The sequence below is a fragment of the Chiloscyllium punctatum genome, chromosome 1, assembly GCF_047496795.1.
Source record: "Chiloscyllium punctatum isolate Juve2018m chromosome 1, sChiPun1.3, whole genome shotgun sequence".
NCBI lineage: Eukaryota > Metazoa > Chordata > Chondrichthyes > Orectolobiformes > Hemiscylliidae > Chiloscyllium > Chiloscyllium punctatum.
In genome coordinates this window covers 76,132,197-76,151,453 of record NC_092739.1, presented here as the reverse complement: position 1 = coordinate 76,151,453, position 19,257 = coordinate 76,132,197, and the positions used below count along the sequence as shown (strand labels likewise).

At 42.3% G+C, this 19,257-nt stretch overlaps 1 long non-coding RNA gene across 1 annotated transcript in view; it reads left to right on the top strand.

Annotated features, from left to right (window-relative positions):
• LOC140476519 (uncharacterized) overlaps positions 1-19,043 on the top strand; it is a 37,845-nt gene extending 18,802 nt beyond the window's left edge. The window contains exons 3-4 of the long non-coding RNA XR_011960500.1: positions 6,611-7,208; positions 15,906-19,043. This is a non-coding gene — a long non-coding RNA (uncharacterized lncRNA). The remainder of the gene's footprint in view (positions 1-6,610; positions 7,209-15,905) is intronic.
• Positions 19,044-19,257: the final 214 nt, after the last annotated feature.

Here is a 19,257-nt window from a genome sequence, read left to right as displayed (position 1 = left end):
TCATGAGTGCACAGCAGTTGGGTGCAATCTTAAAATGCAGATTTCTGAATTGGATTGGAGGTGAACTCAACCAGGCACTGCCAGGAGGCAAAAGCTGACTTTCTAGTGCAATGCTCAAAGGAAGGGGACAGCCATGACTGGTCCTGCAGAAAGGAGGAGGCAGGGGATCAGAGACCAGTGGCCTCATGATAATTAGCCAAATTGTCAGTGAAAAGGGACCAGACCTGCTCTGTGAATCATCCTTTTTTTTCCAGCAATTTGACTTCAGTAGAACCATCACTGGATGGCTCCCTAAATTGCACCCAACTGCTGCACACTCATAAGCACCAGATGGTTTGCTTTTCCTGATCTGTGATTTGAATGTTACCATGCGGCCCTCTCTAGCCAGCTAGCATGCTTTTTGAGAACTTTGAGCCCTTTATGAAGGCAAGGGTCTTGCTGGCACCCCAGCCCACCCTCACTTTGAAAGCTGCAGTGCCCCTCCCACCCCCCAAGGCACTGGAAGACTGACCCGGAGCACTCGGAGAACCCATTCCCAGCTTTGACCCCACAGGCGATGGAAATCATGAGCTCACATTTCTATAACACCTGTCACAACTTCTCAAGCGCTTTGCCACAAATGAAGTGTAATCGCTGTTGTTGTTGCAAAGTATATCACAATCCAGTTCCTTCTCTAGACAGATCAAAAACCCATCAATTCATCAATGCCCTTAAGGGAAGGGGAGGAATTCTGTCACTGACCTGGTCTGTCCTGGGGGCAACTCCAGCCCCACAGCCCCTTTACTGCTCACTTCAATGGCCTAGCAAGCCACTCAATTCGGGATTAACAACAAATGCTGGCTGTGCCAGTGATTCCATCCCACACTAGAATGAATAATAAGAAATCATACAGTCCAAAACTGCTAAGAGCAATGGCCTCCAAATAGAATCTAGGTCAGAATAACATTAAGTCTCTTCTGTAAGATCATAAACAGAGGAGAGCCTTTCAGACACTCGGTACATGAATTTTGTAAATAAACTTTTGTTTGCTTATGGGCATGTCAGGCAATGAGGTCAGTCTGGTCAAAATGTATCAATGCTTTGCTTGCCCTCAGAATTTTGATGCCCAACTCTTTTGGTACATTGCCTTCTTTTCCTCTTGTGCCAGTTTGCCAGACACTAGCTCATAACTCCATTTGAACTCGACTTCCAAACGGATGCCAGGGACACAGCTGAAGTAACTGACCCACAGCAGTTCCAAAGCATCGAAGCTTTACACATTGCTTCCTCATGCCTGTGGAATTTTCTTCCATATGGCACTGCTGCTGAGAACTCCATGTGGAAGCTCACATACACAGGGTTGCTCAGGAAAAATCACTGGCAAGCAGAGTACAATTTCACCAGAACCTGCTTTCTTCTCAACAAACACTGGAGCCAAATTCAAGAGACAGATGTCCTTTTTAGCTACCTTCCTGCTGTTTGTGCCACCTAACAACCAATAAAACATTGTTTTTACAGAAATACGCTCCCCTGCTATCAGCTGCAAGCTTTTCAAGTTTTGTGCAGGAAAACAAAGTCCTTCTGCCCAGATGTGTCTATGAGCAGTTCTTCACTGAAATCACATGTGTAACAACTCAGTTCTTCTTTCATTGCCTCTTTGTTGTTTCCACATGGCCAACTGGAGCAAGAGTAGTGTCTTTTCACCTCCATTTGCTTTTTCATTTTTATCTCAGTTTGTTTTGATGTCAGCAAAGTACATCTGATGATGATAAAACAACTCGATCCCTTGTTGTATTAACTCTTTGCATGGGGAGGTGGGGATCATTGACTTTTTTAAGGTGAAGGTAATTAGAGTAAGGAAATCATTAGTTATTAGGTATAGATGGCAATGTGGAAAATACAAACAGCCATGGTGTTATTGATTGACAAAGCAGACTTGGAGACCCAAATGGCCAATGCCTGATCCTAATTCATAGATTTGTGTTGAGGATGGTGAATTTCCACATGACAATTACACTCTGTAAATCAGCACTTTTTAAACAGTTTTTTTAAATTATCAAAGTTAATAGTGTAATACTTTCAGGGGTGCAGTACCAAGTGGCACACGGGCAGCTGGCAGTTCAATGGTGTTACAACACAGGGTAAACCCTCCTGCTTAATTTAAAACCAGCAACACAGAAAAGATTTATCCCGTGCAGTAATCTGTAAAAATCAAGTAGCCAAGAACTATTTAAAGTAAAAATTAACAACTTTATTTCTTAAAGTATAAGAGAGAATAATTAACTAACAGTGGTTAGCACTGCTGCCTCACAGCGCCAGAGACCCGGGTTCAATTCCCGCCTCAGGCGACTGACTGTGTGGAGTTTGCACGTTCTCCCCGTGTCTGCGTGGGTTTCCTCCGGGTGCTCCGGTTTCCTCCCACAGTCCAAAGATGTGCAGGTCAGGTGAATTGGCCATGCTAAATTGCCCGTAGTGTGAGGTAAGGGGTAACTGTAGATGTAGAAGTAGGGGTATGGGTGGGTTACGCTTCGGCGGGGCGGTGTGGACTTGTTGGGCCGAAGGGCCTGTTTCCGCACTGTAAGTAATCTAATCTAATCTAATCTAATCTATTTACAATTTCTTTCTCTAACCTATCTTTTAGCTTCCATTCTATATTACTAATCCAATAAAACTCCCAATTAAAATTTACAAAACAGCACTTCTTATCTCAAAACCAGGCAGCTGTAAGTTCTTATCTTCGGATCTTCCTGCGTCTTCTTTTCTTCTTGTGAGGAATTTCTGCGATACAGGTTATTGATCAAAAAGTGACTTTTAAGAGAGAGATTTTTTTCAAGCCACTAGGCCATTATAGTTCTCCTCTCAGCTGTTCAACTTTCCCCAGTTTTATACCCCAGAGTATCCGATTGTGTCATTGGCTTTTAAGATTGTCAATATATTCAATTCAAACTTGATTGGAAATTGGTTTTTTTATCGGGGTATAATTTAAACTGATTGGCTGGATTCTAATTTGTTTTTGTCTCCAGGCAATGAAGTACTCGAGTTGTTCAACCTCGTGTTACATATATTGTTGCCTTATTAAGAACACTTAGTGCTGTCTGGTAGTTCTGCTGCTTTTAACTCTCTAAAAGGTACACCCAAATCTTCATAACAGTGGTAATGTCACTGAACTGGTAAACCAAAATGCCAGGCCAATATTATGGGACACTGTGGTAGACTGTGAAATTTGAACTAGGGGGAGTAAAAGGTCAGAAATTAAAAAGCTGGACTAATGCTGACCATGTAATCACCATCAACTCTTCTTATAAACCCATCTGGTTTACAAATATTCTTTAGCGAAGGAAAAAAAATCAGCCATCCTTATCGAATCTGGTCAATGTGTGATTCTGGATCCACAGCGACATGGCCGCCTTTTAACTGCCCTCTGGACAATTAGGAATGTGCAATAAAAGCTCACCTACATCTTATGAACAAATTAAAACTAACATTTTGTTGTAATGGTGTGTTTTAATGGATGCAAAATATCTGAATAGGTTTTATTTTTCCTCGTGATGTTAATAAACTAAAGAGTATCCTGTATATAATAGCAATGTATGATGTTCTGTGAGTGGTCAGAGCACTGAGATTCAGTTGCTCCACCTGTGGCAATAATAGTCTGATAAATGCTGTGCTGTAGTTACTATTTCTTTACCCCTCCTCTCTGACCAGTCACCATTCCCTTTGCAGCCTTCTGTGGACAGCCCAAGCGAATGTAGGTTTCAACTGGACACCTTATTGCAAATCCTCATTTGGTGTCCTACAATGTACACAGTTGAATGTTTAAGGCGGTAATGAGTAAACAGTATGCAATCTAACCTGTGGACCTGAAAGGAAGCATCAAAAGCAGTGAAGACCTTTCATAATGTTATCATGGTAAGAACCCATCAGCTGGCTGTTAGCCTGCAGATGTCCCTCTGCCCCTGTCTTTTGGTTGCTGCTTCTGGGAATCTTCTGTTTGGATGCTCGATGGAGCTGCTAGAATCCTCACTATACTTACAGTCAGCTGGGTTTCTAGGTAAGAAGCACACTCTGAGATTGCCAGTACTTTCAAAGCCAATTATTAAAATCTATTCCACAGTTTTCATTTCCGCATCTAATAAACTATCAGCTTCATTTTGCTACACAGCTCCTGTACAGAAGTGGAAATTGAATGATTTCAATGACTCAGATTACAACAAAACATCAATTGCCATTTGTCTTTGTTTTGAAGATCCCAATAGTGTCCATGTACACAACTGGTAAATTTTAGTGAGCAATGAACCTGGGTACTTAACCTTGAACGAAGAACCCATTGTGACCCATTTGTCCAATCTCAGAGTTTTCATTAGTCATGATGACCAAGACTTGCCTATGTCTTACTTTCCCCTCCAACTCCCTACTCTTCATACCACATCTTCTCCACCCCTCAGCAACCCAGAGGCACCCTGGTCTGAACGTCCCATTTGGATCAAGAAGCTTTCGTTGAAATGTGGGGCAAAAGACTGATATATTCTGGAGAGACAAAAAGCAGGAACCCGTGGAACTGTTGCCTACAATGTGTCAAATGGAAGGTTCTTGAGTCTATTATTAAGGAAGTTATAATACTTAGAAAATCACGGTGTGATCATGCAGAACCATCAAGGCTTTTTGAAAGGGAAATTATGTTTAACTAATCTAGTGGACTTTAAGGTGAGGAATAAATGATTTAGAGGAGATCTGAGAAAAGATGTTTTTCTCCCAGAGTGTGGTGGAAATACAAAATGTGCTGCCTGAGAGGGTGGTGGAGGCAGGTACTCTTTCAACATTTAAGAAGCATCTGGACAAGCACCTAAATTGAAAGGGCGTGGTAGGCTATAGACTGAATGCAGGTAAATGGTATTGGTTTAGTTTAGTGTGTTGGTCAGCATAAGCCAAAGGACCGGTTTCTATGCTGTATAACTCTATGACTCCATGACCCTTTCAGGCAATGAGTTCCCATCCCTCAGGCTGAAAGAAATCTCCTAACTCTCCTCCTTGCTTTCTAGTTACCTTAATGAGCTCTGGTATTGACCCCTCTACTAACGGAAAAAGTGGTTTCCTATCCTCCCTATCTATGCCCCTCAATCCTCTACATCTCCATCAGGTCCCCTCTCAGTTTTCACTGCTCTAAGGGAAATAACACAACTCTATCCAATCTTTCCTTTATAGCTCAGACTCTGCAGCTGAGGCAGAAGCTTGGTAAATCTCCTCTGCACTCTCTCAAATGCAAACACTTTCTCCGCTAATGTGGTGACCAGAACTACATTTAGTATTCCAGTTATGGTCTGATTAATGTTTTGTACAATGCCAGCACAACCTCCTTTGTTCTTGTATGTTCTGTCTTGCCTAATAAAGACAAGTATCTCGTTTTGTGGTTAAATACAAAACGGTCAATTTGGCAGTAAGAATAGACAAGCTGCATGCTATTTAAATGAAAAAAGATTGCAGAACTTGGGACAGAGGAAGTTTGGTGTCCTGGTGCATGAATCACGTAATCACATCCATTAGGATGTAAGAACAACTTGTGGTTAGGAAGTAAATGAAATGAGCTTTATTATAATGTAATAGAAAATAATATTAGCAAAATTTTAATGCAGTTGGACAGGTTATTAGTGAAACCTTATCAGGATACTGTCTACAATCTTAATTTCCTCATTTGAGAAAAGATACAATGCCAAATCTTACATTTTTGTGGTGAAGTTGAAACTGAGTAGCGTTTCTTGGATTGATTTGGATAGGTACATGGATGGGTGCTTAATCTAGGATAGAAGTTCGGCACAACATCGTGGGCCGAAGGGCCTGTTCTGTGCTGTATTGTTCTATGTTCTATGTTCTATGATTTTTGCCGCAAGGTCTAGTGCGTTTTTCTCACGGTGTCTTACCAAACACATTCTGTTAACAACCTACCTCCTTCCATGGTGTCCACCACATCTAGTCCCAGCTCTGTCTTACCAGGGACCATTCCTAGATCAACTCTCCTCTGTAGAGATCCACCAAAACACCAGCTGCTCTGCTCCCATACTCATTAACAGGCCATCGTGCACCCGGCTGAGCATTGGCAATCTGAAGCTGTCCTGCTTAATCAGGAACATTTCCAAAAGATGTTGGAGAAGGGGAAGATGGCACCTCTGACAGATTCTGTGACAGGTACGTGAAACTTCTGATGGAGGGAGTAATGGAAAGGAGAGAAATCCTCTTCCTGGAGGAATGGCAGTAGAGGCCACACCACCAGATCCTGGCAGCCTGGTCTGAGATTGCCACCCAGGGCAGTGTCATCTCCATAGTGTGGAGGAAGGGCCAGCCATGCCACAAGAAGGTCAAAAACCTTCTCTGCTCCACCATACTCCACATTGTTGTCTCTGCTGACTTACACGCTCTCTGCTTCTGCATCCTTGATTCAGGGTCTGCCACTCTCACTGTTGTTGCTCTCACCCACTCTCACTTGCTCCCGAACTCCCACACCATAGCCCTGTACAGCCATGTGCTGCCTCTTTATTCCCTTGGAACATCTCACCACATTCCCACCTGTTTATACTAGCACTAACAACCCTGCCATGCACTTTCATCTCACCCAATCTCTCCTTTTCTCGTTTTACAGAAGAAGATACCCCAACAGGGCAGAGAGAACCAGTATAGCTGGAAAGGTTCCTTGCCTCTTCTGAGGAGAAGGTTCCAAACTCTTACAGGAGCAGACTGGGACTAGTCCTACAGGGATGATGGGGCATTCACATCCTGCAAACTTTGTAAAAACTGTTCTCTATTTCAGTGCAACTCTCAAACTAACCCTGCTATCTATCTCATTCTATGGTGAAACACCATGCTCCCCCAAAAACCACCATCTCAACCTATGAGGATGCACTTGCCAAGACTTAAGAGGAAGCATCAGCAAAGTTGCCTCTGTCCTAAAGAAGGGTTATACCCAAAAACTTGACTTCTCCACCTCCTGATACTGCCTGGATTTCTGCGTTGTTCCAGCCTCCTACCTGTCAACTTTGGATTTTAGCATCTGCAGTTTATTTGTCTCCTGCACCCCCTCCAGCAGCGAAGATAGTGATACCTCAGTGGGACCATTTCAGCAGAAAGTGAAGGACCATAATTTGGTGAACACCTCTCTGCAGCAGCTCCATAGCCATGGAAGAAACACCTTCCCAGGTTCCTGGAGGACTGCTGGAGACCAGGCACCTACTCAGTCCCAGGTAAGAGAGGATCCCACACAGTGTCAGCAATCTGGGGCTTTGTCCATATGCACAGCAAGGAACAGGAGTGGCAGACTGCTCTGTGAGAGGCAATGGCCTCATTCCTCATTGGCAGCAGGAGTGCAGGGAGGTGTGTGATTGTCTGACTCCATGAACAGGTTGGCAGCTGCCATGGAGAGTGAGGTCCAGCAATCTCAGAATCTGCTGGGCATGTGCACAGAGCTGCACTCCATTGTTCCAGCTGTGGTCCACAAGACTGAAGGTACAAAGACAGGGGCATAGGAACCTGACAAGCACTGCAGGTGTCCCTTCCTCACAAGGAGACAAGGCACTGCTACAAGTCACTTAGCCCAAGCACCCCCTTTTAAAGACAAGGAGAATTTTTTCCACTCAAAGGGTGTGGAACACACTTTCACTAAAGGTATTGAAGGCTCGCTCTGTAAATTTATTCAAGGCTTGAAAATTTGATTTTTGATAGACAAGGGAGTTAAGAGTTATGGAATGCAGACAAGGAGGTGGAGCTGAGACCACAGCTGATACAGTCATAATCTTATTGAATAATGGAATACTCAAAACCCCCCCATTCCTCAGCTAGGGCTCCATGAACAACACCATCCACATCACCTCACCTCTATTCACCATTTCTGGCTTGGGACTCAGCAATGATACTTAGCTTTGGGTTAACTGGGGTTCCAACAACAAGATTAGGTGGCATGGTGGCTCAGTGGTTAGCACTGGTGCCTCACAACACGAGGGACCCAGATTCAATTCGAGCCTCGGGCAACTGTCTGTGTGGAGTTTGCACATTCTCCCCGTGTCTGCGTGGGTTTCCTCTGGGTGCTCCGGTTTCCTCCCACAATCCAAAGAAGTGCAGGTCAGGTGAATTAGCCATGCTAAATTGCCCGTAGTGTCAAGGGTGAATGTAGGGTAGGGGAAAGGGTCTGTGTGGGTTACTCTTCGGAGGGTCGGTGTGGACCTGTTGGGCAGAAGGGCCTGTTTCCATACTGTAGGGAAGCTAATCTAACAAGCACTGCCTTCTCATTCACACTGCTATTCTATAGAGTCTGTTCTGTAGCTTTTGATAGCATCCTTCCTACTGGGAACAAGGACCACCACTGTCCTGCCAAGTACTCCACTGGCACATTATGCAGTGCACTTTCTTGGAACAAAGTGAGATGGGGCTCTTCCTGGCTACAGTGGGACTCTCATGGTCTCCACTAGCTTGTGGCTCATGGAATAAAATAAAGAAGCATTTGAAGAATAAAGCAAAAATAGCACATAAGAACGACTCTTCTGAGTTTGGGACATTGTTTAAAATTTCCAACACTGTAATTTAATGGCATATAATTAAACAGAATATGTCGGATCCTCTATTTTTGTTTGTTTGTCAAATGAGCTAAAAAAAGACCGCTTCAAATCTTTAGCAGTAGAAACAACAAAATTGACAAAAGGCCATAGTTTCTATGGAGCCTATAAAAGCTCCCAGTATAACTGTTGGAACATTTCCAGATAAGTCCCCATAAACCTTAGACATTATTATATTCTTGCACTGGAAACGTTCACCAATATTTTTATTAATAGACTGTCTTTCACAAGGTAACTACTGGAGGTCAGGTGCTTTTACTACTGTATTAATTGTTCTCCTGTTGTGTTGAAGACTGGAAGCTTCAGTTAGTAATGTTTTATCAGAAACTGGATTCAACATGGTCCTAGAAACAGGAAATGAGAGGATTAATTCATTCACAAACAAATTTGTGACAATCTTTTACCCTTGGAGCTTATTTGTATCCGTTCCTTTGAGAGTTCTTTAATTCTTTTCTTTGCATTTGGCACATTCATCCTGCTATATGCATTGAGAATGCCCTCGTTCATTTAAATCAGTTATTTGGTCCTGCCATTGGCTGTATTGAAGCAGATTTATTGAATTGATAGCTGGATCTGGGTACAAAAAGATTTAATTATTTAATAAATGACTGCCAGCTTCCTCCTCCTCTAGCTATATTGCATTTTTAGGTTGTTTTTTCAAAATTTAATTAGTTGCTCCTAAAAAGCAGTAAAAATCCATTTTAAACTTGCACAAAGGAAGATGGTTATGATTGTTTGAGGCAGACATTCTCACCCCAGGACATCTCTGCAGGTGTTCCTCAGGACGGTGTCTCAGACCCAACCATCTTTAGCTGCTTTGTCACTGACATTTTTGCTGTTGTGAGGTCAGGAGTGGGGAAGTTCACTGATCATTGCCCAATTTTCAGCTCCATTTATGACTCTTCAGGCAACTGAAAGCAGTCTACGTCCAGAAGCAGCAAGTCTTGGATAACAGGCTCCAGCCGGTAAATGCCAAGTAACATTCATGCCACACAAGTGCCAGGAAAAATCCATCTCTGGCATTAGAGAATCTAACCACCTCTCCTTGCTACCATCACTGAATCCCACCCTATCAAAATCCTAGCAATGACCATTGACCAGAGGCTTAACTAGTCATGTAAATATTATGGCCACATGTGCAGGTTAAGGGCTAAGAATTCTGTAACTCACTTCCTGACTCCCCAAAGCCTGTCCACCATTAACAAGACACAATGTAAAAGTGTGATGGAATACTTTCTACTTGTGTTTTTTATAATTCATTTCTGGGCTAGACCAGCATTCATTGCCCCGCCCAATTGCCTTTGAGCTAAATGGCTTGCTAGGCCTTTTCAGTGAACAGCAATGAGTCGGCCACATTACTGTGGGTCTGGAATCACCAGTAGATAAGGATTCCTGATAAAGGGCTTTTGCCCGAAACATCAATTTTCCTGCTCCTTGGATGCTGCCAGAACTGCTGTGCTTTTCCAGCACCACTCTAATCCAGATGTAGGTAAGGATGACCAATTTCCTTCCCTAAAGGACATTAACAAAACAGATGAGGGTTTTATTACAATCAACAAGGATCACAAGTTTGCTATTACATTAATTCTTTTAATTTCATCTTCCATGGTGGGATTTGAATCCATGTCACCACAATATTAGTGTGAGACTCTGAATTACCAGGAGAAAGTGAAAACTGCAGATGCCAGAGATCAGAGTCGAGGGTGTGGTGCTGGAAAAACACAGTAGGTCAGGCAGCACCCGAGGAGCATAAGCCCTTCATCAGGAATGTGGGGCGTGGGGGAGTGAGAAAAGGGGGCTGAGAAATCAATGGGGAGGTGGGGGGGAGGTAGCTGGGAAGGCAATAGGTAGATGCGGGTGGGGGTGGTGATACCGATAGGTCAGAGAGGAGGGTGCAGCAGATAGCTGCAAAGGAAGATGGACAGGTAATACATTTCAAGAGGGCAGTGCCGAGTTGGAGAGTTAGATTGGAATGAGGTGGGGGTGTGGGGGTGAGATAAGGACGCTGAATTATCAGCCCAATGACTTTACTGTCACCGCCTGGGATTAATGCAACTGTAATGTATAGAAACAGTTTGGCACCATTGAAAACAAAACAAAACAGCCCACTTGATTGACACCCAGTCCAGCAACTAAAAGCTTCACTCTCAATGCTCTGCTCACAGTGGCAACAATCCCAGTGTACTATCCACAAAATTCACAGCAACTCCTCCCCAGGGTTCCATTAATAGTATCTTACAAACCCTGGACCTCCAGCACTTAGATGAATAGGGGCAGCAAATGCATGGAAAATCACCAACTCCAAGATTCTCTCAAGCCACATACTATCCTGATTTTCCATTCCTGATTTCCAGAATTTTGATCCAGTTACAGTGAAGGAATGGTGATATCTAAACACCTGATCATCTCCTCAAAAACCTCCACCAAATTTGTGAGGCATGTCCTCCCTCTGACAAAGCCATACCCCTGATCACTTAGCATTTTACATCATAAACATTGAAATTCATGTATTTGGAAAAATTTTCCTTAATTATTCAAAACCTACAGATTCATTCTTTGCTCATAAATTCCACATTAATTAGTTAAAGCAGGCTAACCATTTATTATCAGATGTTAGTTTTATATCATATTTCTGATCTTGATTTGGAGACAGTGGCTGTTCAATTGTACAATGATTTGGCCACAATTGCCTCAGGCTCAGCTATGTCCCAACTTTGGCATTCATTGAGTGATGTGTGAATGAATGAATGCCCTGTTAACAGCTGCCAGGATGGTTTGTTTTGGTGAACATGTTGCCCATCGAGACCGTCTTAGTACCATATGTCGATTGAGTTTCTTTGCAAAGCTGTGCCACATCTGCTTCAGCACATCGCACAGTCTCAGTCCAGTTGATCACTGTGACTCATTCTTATGACACGCATATTCTGTACCTCTCAACTTTACATTTCACTCCTGGGACTGCCTGCTCTAGTTTCTATTTTTGCTGCTGGTACAGAGCAACGTAATAGAATTGACCAGTTTTCCTGATGACGAGAATGGTTCAAATTAGTCTCCTTTTGATAATTACTGTAAACCCTTCAGTACTCGCTGAAGCAAATATGCTGGAAACAAGACCAAAACTACTTTGAAATACTGAAAATTGAATCTTGGTGGCCTGGATTACATCAGAACCAAAAAAGAATCAAAATAGCATGCTCAAAAAATTATACTGACTGTAAAAACAGACTTGTCAGATCTATTTCTTTTATTTTTATTCTCTGTTGTGTGGCTTCTGGTAACTCCTTTACCATGTTTTTTCTTTGTTCTGGATATCTCTGCCCAGTGATTGGCTTTTCATAAGCTCTGCATTTTGATCCATATGCAGCACATTTCCTTCCATCTATGAATTCATGTGGTAATCCACAACTCTTACACAGCATTTTTGTCTGGTGTTTATTCTTACTGCATCAACGCTGCTGCCTTTCCTTTGGCTTCATTGAAAACCAGCTCTTTGGGTAGTTGGCATCTTCATCTTGCTCTTGCATGTGCTCTGACAGTGTCAAAAGCCTATGATATTGGGAGTTTGTCTTTTCCGATCAGAGCTTATATTACACCATGATGCACACAGCCCAAATGACCTGAATACCAGCCTTTTACCTACCTTGAATTCACGTTTGCTGCCTTGCAGTCCTCAATCTCAGCCAGAAATTATCAATAGATTCACCTGATTCCTGCCTCAGGCTTTGAGATACATATCAGTGGATCGATTTGACTGGTTGGAGATGTATGCTGAATTTCTCAAAAAACATTTGTGTTTTTGCTGCTACCTCACTGATCAGCCAGCTATTAACTTATTCCAAATGTTGCTCTCATGTATACAAAATGAAGAGGCTTCTTTCCTCCTTTTAAAAAAGTATTAAATGTCAATCTGCACTTAAGCTTAGATGTTTCAAATGCTCGTACAATTTCGGATGGATTGTAGTTTGGAACTGTGTGTTCATCACCACAGCAGTGACCATTCAGTTTTTTTGCATGATTCACTGCATTCCTCTCACTGACTAATTCAGATTGATTTTTCTAAATCTAATTCAACATTATATCCATTTGAAAATGTTTGGGCTTTACTCAAAGCTACCTGCTGGTCATGCTTAGTCATTCCCAAAGGTTCGAAATAGTTGTCTTTTCGAAGCTGTCAAATTCCGTCGCTTCATCAAACATGTTTCTCAGTTAGCACCATGTGCAGTGGACTGAAACATTGTTTATTCGGTACACGAGCTGCAGTGCATTAGCAAGTGGTAGCATTCTGGGTAATAATGTATTACAAGCCAGGGCTGTGATGGAATGCTCCTCATTTGCCTGGATGAATGCAGCTCCAACAGCACTCAAGAAGCTTATCACCATCCAGGACAAAGCAACCCATCTGTAAACAGGTTGATTTGAAAATAGGTTAAGTAACAAAAAATCCTTCTGGCTGTTATATTCAAGTTGGAATACTACTTGCCTTCTGCCATCTGATATAATGACCTGCTGGTCCACTAGAACCATCTGGGATCCTGGGATAGATTCATAGCCACCAATCCTTATTTTTGGTGTTCATCTAAGTTACTGATACCAAATGAGGAAGGGTACCCACACAATTTCTTTGACAGAAGCGAGGGTCAGCCTTGATACACAGAGTAAGGTTATTACAGTTCTGAAGAAGAGTCATATTGGGTTCAAATCATTAAATCTGTCTCTCTCTCTCCACACATCCTGCCAGACCTACTGAGTTTCTCCAGCATTTCCTGCTTTTATTTCAGGTTTTATTTTTATAGGTTTATTCCATGTTCCTTAATAGCTAGTTACATTAGATCTAAGATACATTATAATTTCTTGTGAGACATCAAGCTATACTTAAGATAAGTACATATTACTGCTGCTGAAACTTCCAGTACGCAACAAGACAACACAATAGTTTAGTTTCTCTCAGGAAGAGTTTTTTTTATACCTTTTTGGGCACACACTGCCATTCACAATAATATCCGCAAAGGATTGGAAATTGCACATTGATGTGTCCTTTCTCGAGCATGGCACAGACCAGGGGTTTGACACTTCTCAGTCTGAAGCCACATGGAGTTCATTAAAAAAAGGGACTCGTGTGGTTTTGATAGATTGAAGCTCCATTTTGATTCATCTAAAATTTTGTTTTAAAAACTTTTCTTAATGTTAAATGTTATTTTCTTATGTATAATTGACATTTTCTTTATAAAAATCTTCAAAATGTTTCTGACATTTTCTTTGATTACTTAGTGTGGAAACAGGCCCTTCAGCCTAACAGGTCCACATCGACCCGCCGAAGCACAACCCACCAAGACCCATTCCCCTACATTTACCCCTTCACCTAACACTGCGGGCAATTTAGCATGGCTAATTCACCTAACCTGCACATTTTTGGACTGTGGGAGGAAACCGGAGCAACCAGAGGAAACCCATGCAGACAAGGGGAGAATGTGCAAACTCCACACAGACAGTCACCTGAGGCGGGAATTGAACCCAGGTCTCTGGCGCTGTGAGGCAGCAGTGCTAACCACTGTGCCACCGTGCCACCTACAGTGCTGTATTTTCATTGGCCCATATTTCTAGTCACTGGAGGAGGAAGGAAATATGTTGGATAGGACTCAGGACACTGTGGAAGTCTTACCACATAGACAGGCGAGAATATTTTCAGGAATTTTAAACTTCTAATCAGTTGACTCCCTGCTGATCAGGACCCCTGGGAAGATCTCTAATCCTCAGCTCAGTGGATCAATTCAGATCTAACAGGGCAAGTCAGGTGCAAGGGGTCATCAGGTCAAGTAGAGGGTTGTAGTTAAATGGTCAGGGCCATATTGGGGTCTGATTAGATTAGATTAGATTACTTTTTTTTTAGATTAGATTAGATTACTAACCATGTGGAAACAGGCCCTTCGGCCCAACAAGTCCACACCGCCCCGCCGAAGCGCAACCCACCCATACCCCTACATCTACCCCTTACCTAACACTACGGGCAATTTAGCATGGCCAGTCCACCTGACCTGCACATCTTTGGACTGTGGGAGGAAACCGGAGCACCCGGAGGAAACCCACGCAGACACGGGGAGAACGTGCAAACTCCACACAGTCAGTCGCCTGAGGCGGGAATTGAACCCGGGTCTCTGGCGCTGTGAGGCAGCAGTGCTAACCACTGTGCCACCGTGCCGTCTGGTTGGATAGTTTTGAGGACAGTCAGGAAGATGATAGTTGGTGGTTAGATGGATTTGCTCTGGGTCAGACACGGAGGCTTAATGTTGATATTTCCTCTAGAGATGTCAGAAAGTCTAAATGCTGTGTAATCCAACTGAGTGTTACAATTGACCCCACCTAACCACCTCCTGGACTACCTGACTTGCCCTTGACCAGAGCAAATACCCATCTAACCCATAAAAGAGAAGTCATTTACAAATCTGTTTGAGTTCTTCGAGGAGGTAACTTATGCAGTGAATAAAGGGGAACTGGTGGACATACTGTACTTAGATTTCCAAAAGGCATTTGATAAGGTGCCAGGTTAAAGGTCATTATGGAAAGTGAAAGTTCATGGCGTCAGGGTAGCATATTGGCATGAATAAATTGGCTGCCTAACAGAATGTAGAGAGTAGGCATAAATAGGTCTTGTTCAGATTGGCAAAATATAATGTATGATGTGCCACAAGGATTGGTGCTGGGGCCTTAACTTTTTACAATGTGTATAAATGACTTGACTAAAGAGACAGATGTATGGTAACTCAACTTGCTGATGACACAAAGGTCAACTGGAATGTAAGATGAGAAGAGAACATCAGGAGGATTAGAAAACCAAGATAGATTAGTGAGTAAATATCTAAAACGTGGGAAAATGTGAAATCTGGCAGGAAAATGGGAAAAGTTATGTTACCTAAATAGCGAGAGTTTGCTGACTCTGAGATGTGATGATATCTGTATTTCCGCATGTAAGAATCACAAAAGGTTAGCATGCAGGTACAGCAAGTAATTTGGAAAGCCCAGTGTTATCATTAATCATGAGCAGAATTGAATGCAAAAGCGGGGAGGTTATACTTTCAGTTATACAGAAAACTGGTGAGACAGCATCTGGAGTTTTGTCGCTTTATTTATGGAAGGAAGTAAATGCTTTGGAGGCATCATAGAGAGAGTTTATTATACTAATAAAAAGAGAAAATATTGATAAAACTCAGCAGATCTGATGGCACCTGCAGAAAGAGAAACTGAGTTAAAATTTTGAGTCCAATATGACTTCTCTTCAGAACTCTGAACAAGAATTATAATGGATTTGAAACATTAAATCTATTTCTCTCTCAATAGAAGCTGCCAGGCCTGATGAATTCCTATAGAATTTTCTGATAATTGCTGAAAGCATTGAAAACTTGCACGGTATTGGAGGCTCCAGTATTCTTGGACAATGAAATGGAGCTCCTGAAGAAGGAGATGGAAAGGGCAAAAGATATCCTGTGTTTCCAGGGACTCAAGATATCCTGCACATACATGCTCCGGCGACAATGGAAGCAAATAGCCATGGTGATCTACACGAGCAGAGGTCGGGACCAATCTGCAAATCTCAAACCCACATCTCACAACTAGATAAAATCATAGAATTCCTACAGTGTGGAAACATCCCTTCAGCTCAACAAGTCCACACCGACCCTCCACACAGTAACCCACTCAGACCCATCCTCCTACCTTATTTTTCTGCATTTACCCTTGACTAATGCAACGCATCTACACATCCCTGAACATTATGGGCAATTCAGCATAGTCAAATCATCTAACCTGCACATCTTTGGATTGTGGGAGGAAACTGGAACACCCAGAGGAAACCCACGCAGACACGGGAGAATGTGCAAACTCCACACATACAGTCACCCGGGTCTGGAATTGAACCTGAGTCCTGGGCACTTTGAGGCACCAGTGCTAACCACTGAGCCACCGTGCCGCTCTAACTTGCACGCATTGCTACCTCCTTCACTATGTCAGTACCAGCCCCCAAATAAATTGCATGGCAGACATTGGCAGTCATTCCCTCTCTCTTTCAGGATAAGTTGGTACACAACCAGAGGCATCGGAAGATAGTGTAACTGGATAGCCCAGCTTTCACAGTGGAGATAATATTGGGAATTATTAGAAGGCTGTGGTGGTGGTGGTGGGACCATTTACCAAGTATCCTTCTTGCAATCCATTTTCCTGTCATCCTATACTGTCTTCTGATTTACAAGATATAAGCAAGAACCTATTAATTCTCACCATTTCCCCTCCCCACACCATTGCACCTTTCACCCTTTCTTATACTCAAGGACTGCAATTTGGACAGGCAGTTGAGAAAAAAACAAAATGTTGAGAAACATTGATGCATTTCTCTATAGCCCAAAAACAAATGTCTGCTCCCATTCCTGGTACTTCCAGCTGAGGCAGCAGTCTCAGTTATAAGCTTGCAGCATGTATCCAGTAGCTAGGCACACTGATGAGTCACTTCATACCTGATCTGGGCAGCAGATGCATGAGCAGTTAGCACACTACTTAAAGCCAGCCTGTACTCCTTTGACGGAAGGTTTGTTTTGACAATGCTGAAGCAGGCACCGGAACTTAGTTTTAAATGGAGCTTTATCGAAGAAAGACTTAGGAATGGCACAATTGGGTTCACACCTTTATCTATTCATATTATTGCCACCACTCACTTATCAATAATCTCTCCCAAACATAATTCATATTTAACCTTCACAGTTCCACCTCACCTTCTCACATTTAGCACTGCATCAAGTCTCATAGCCAATCCTCACAGTTTGGACATACTGTCAGCAATTTAATTATAAGAGGTGTTTTACCTTGACATTTCCTTCACTGGTACAGGTAACAACCAGAGAAAGTGATAATAACTATCTTCAGCGGCTATCCACTCTCACCAATTTCCAACCTTCCAAAGGCTCTAGTAGACAGAACATCCATGGCATGTGGGAGTGTCCCCAGGATACTCCAGGATAGTGAGTACATATCTGCATGATCCTCTGACAATGATCACGCACAATTTTACACATTGATGGAATGGAAGTATTCATGCTTGACAAATATTTCTGTCTATCCCACACGGTCACATGAGCAATACTTGCAAAGCGTCAAGAGTGTGGTGCTGGAAAAGCACAGCATCCAAGGAGCAGGAAAATCAATGTTTTGGGCAAAAGCTCTTCTTCAGGAAAGAGGCTGGAAGCCTCAGGGGTGCAAAACCCCTGGCTCTTTCAGCTTCAATAGTGCTATCCACGGTGGGTAAATTACTCATTCAAAAATTGCATCTGTCACTATCTTTTTGCAACAGGGAGCTCAAGCTCAAGAGATGCCACAAAGGCCTCCCGCTGATGTGCAATGAATAAAAATTCAACATCATTGTTACCTTGAGAGCAAGAGGTACAGTGTGGCCATCAGCACAATGTGAATGGATTGTTCCACCAGCAATTCAGAGACAGATCATTGTCCCCCTGAAGAAATAAAGCTGTGAAGTTAATGGAACAGTGATAGCTGAAGTCTTAAAGTCAGTAAAACATTCTGTAACTTTTGGCAACCATTGCCTGGGTAATTTTGAAACTTGGAAGTTTTAAAGAAAGCACCAGGCACTGCAGAATCATAAGAACAGCCATAAAAGAATCAGCCAGTATCTAATCAGAAAGTAGTTTATCCCTTTAGATTATCCCTTTAAAGAAGACATTTCTGGGTGCAGACAGTTGCTTCCTGCTGCTGAATACATGTTTATCTGTGTGAGGAGGAGATAGTTACCTGTGTGAGGTTAAGAGAGGGCATTGGTTGGCATATTAAGCCCCAAAATGGTACCACTGGCATTCAATCAATGTGGGAAACAGATTGTTATCATGAGCTGTTAGTGTTAGATATATCTGGTGGGCCTGGTCTGCATACGTTCACATCTGTACCAAGATGGCACCTGGTGTATACAGGCCCATGCGTATGCACTCATGCCAGGCGACATTTTGCATTTTAAGGGGCATTTGCAGCAGCAAACTAACAGCTGTAAGCAATCCTAATTTCTCAGTACAGGTCATTTTACAATTGGCTAGGATTTCAAGAAAAACATTTATTGTCTTTTTCAGCACTTCAGATAACATAATAAACTAAATTACTTTCAAGTATCACATTTCTTAAGCAAGGAAGAGATATTTCACTAAAATTAATCAGGATATTTTCATTTGTAATAACTTGTGAATTGCAAAACATGTCATATTCTCCAGTCTGCTGTTTTCCATTATAATGAATTCGACTTTTAACAAAAAGCAATAGTGGAAAAAATGTCTGCCAAAAGTCCATGTGTTTCCCAGATGCTATATAATCTGTGTGTATAAATACATCAAAAAGGAAATGGGAGGATGGGATGGGGAAGGATGGCTGAGGGAACTGAAAGTTTAAAAGAATAAAAGCACACAAATGGATCATGACATTGTATATTGTTAAGAGGAAATAAACTGTATTTTATTGAATAATACTCACTTCAGTGTCTGTATCATAGTACAAATCTGCTATTAAAACTTTAATTACCACTCAAAAAGTAAACATAAGCACTTTGAAACATGCACCCTTCTCTTCACCAGACTTCTTTCTTGGTGAATTATTTGTAAGCAAGATGATTGTAAAGGTACAGCTAAACAGAAGCTAATCAGTAATC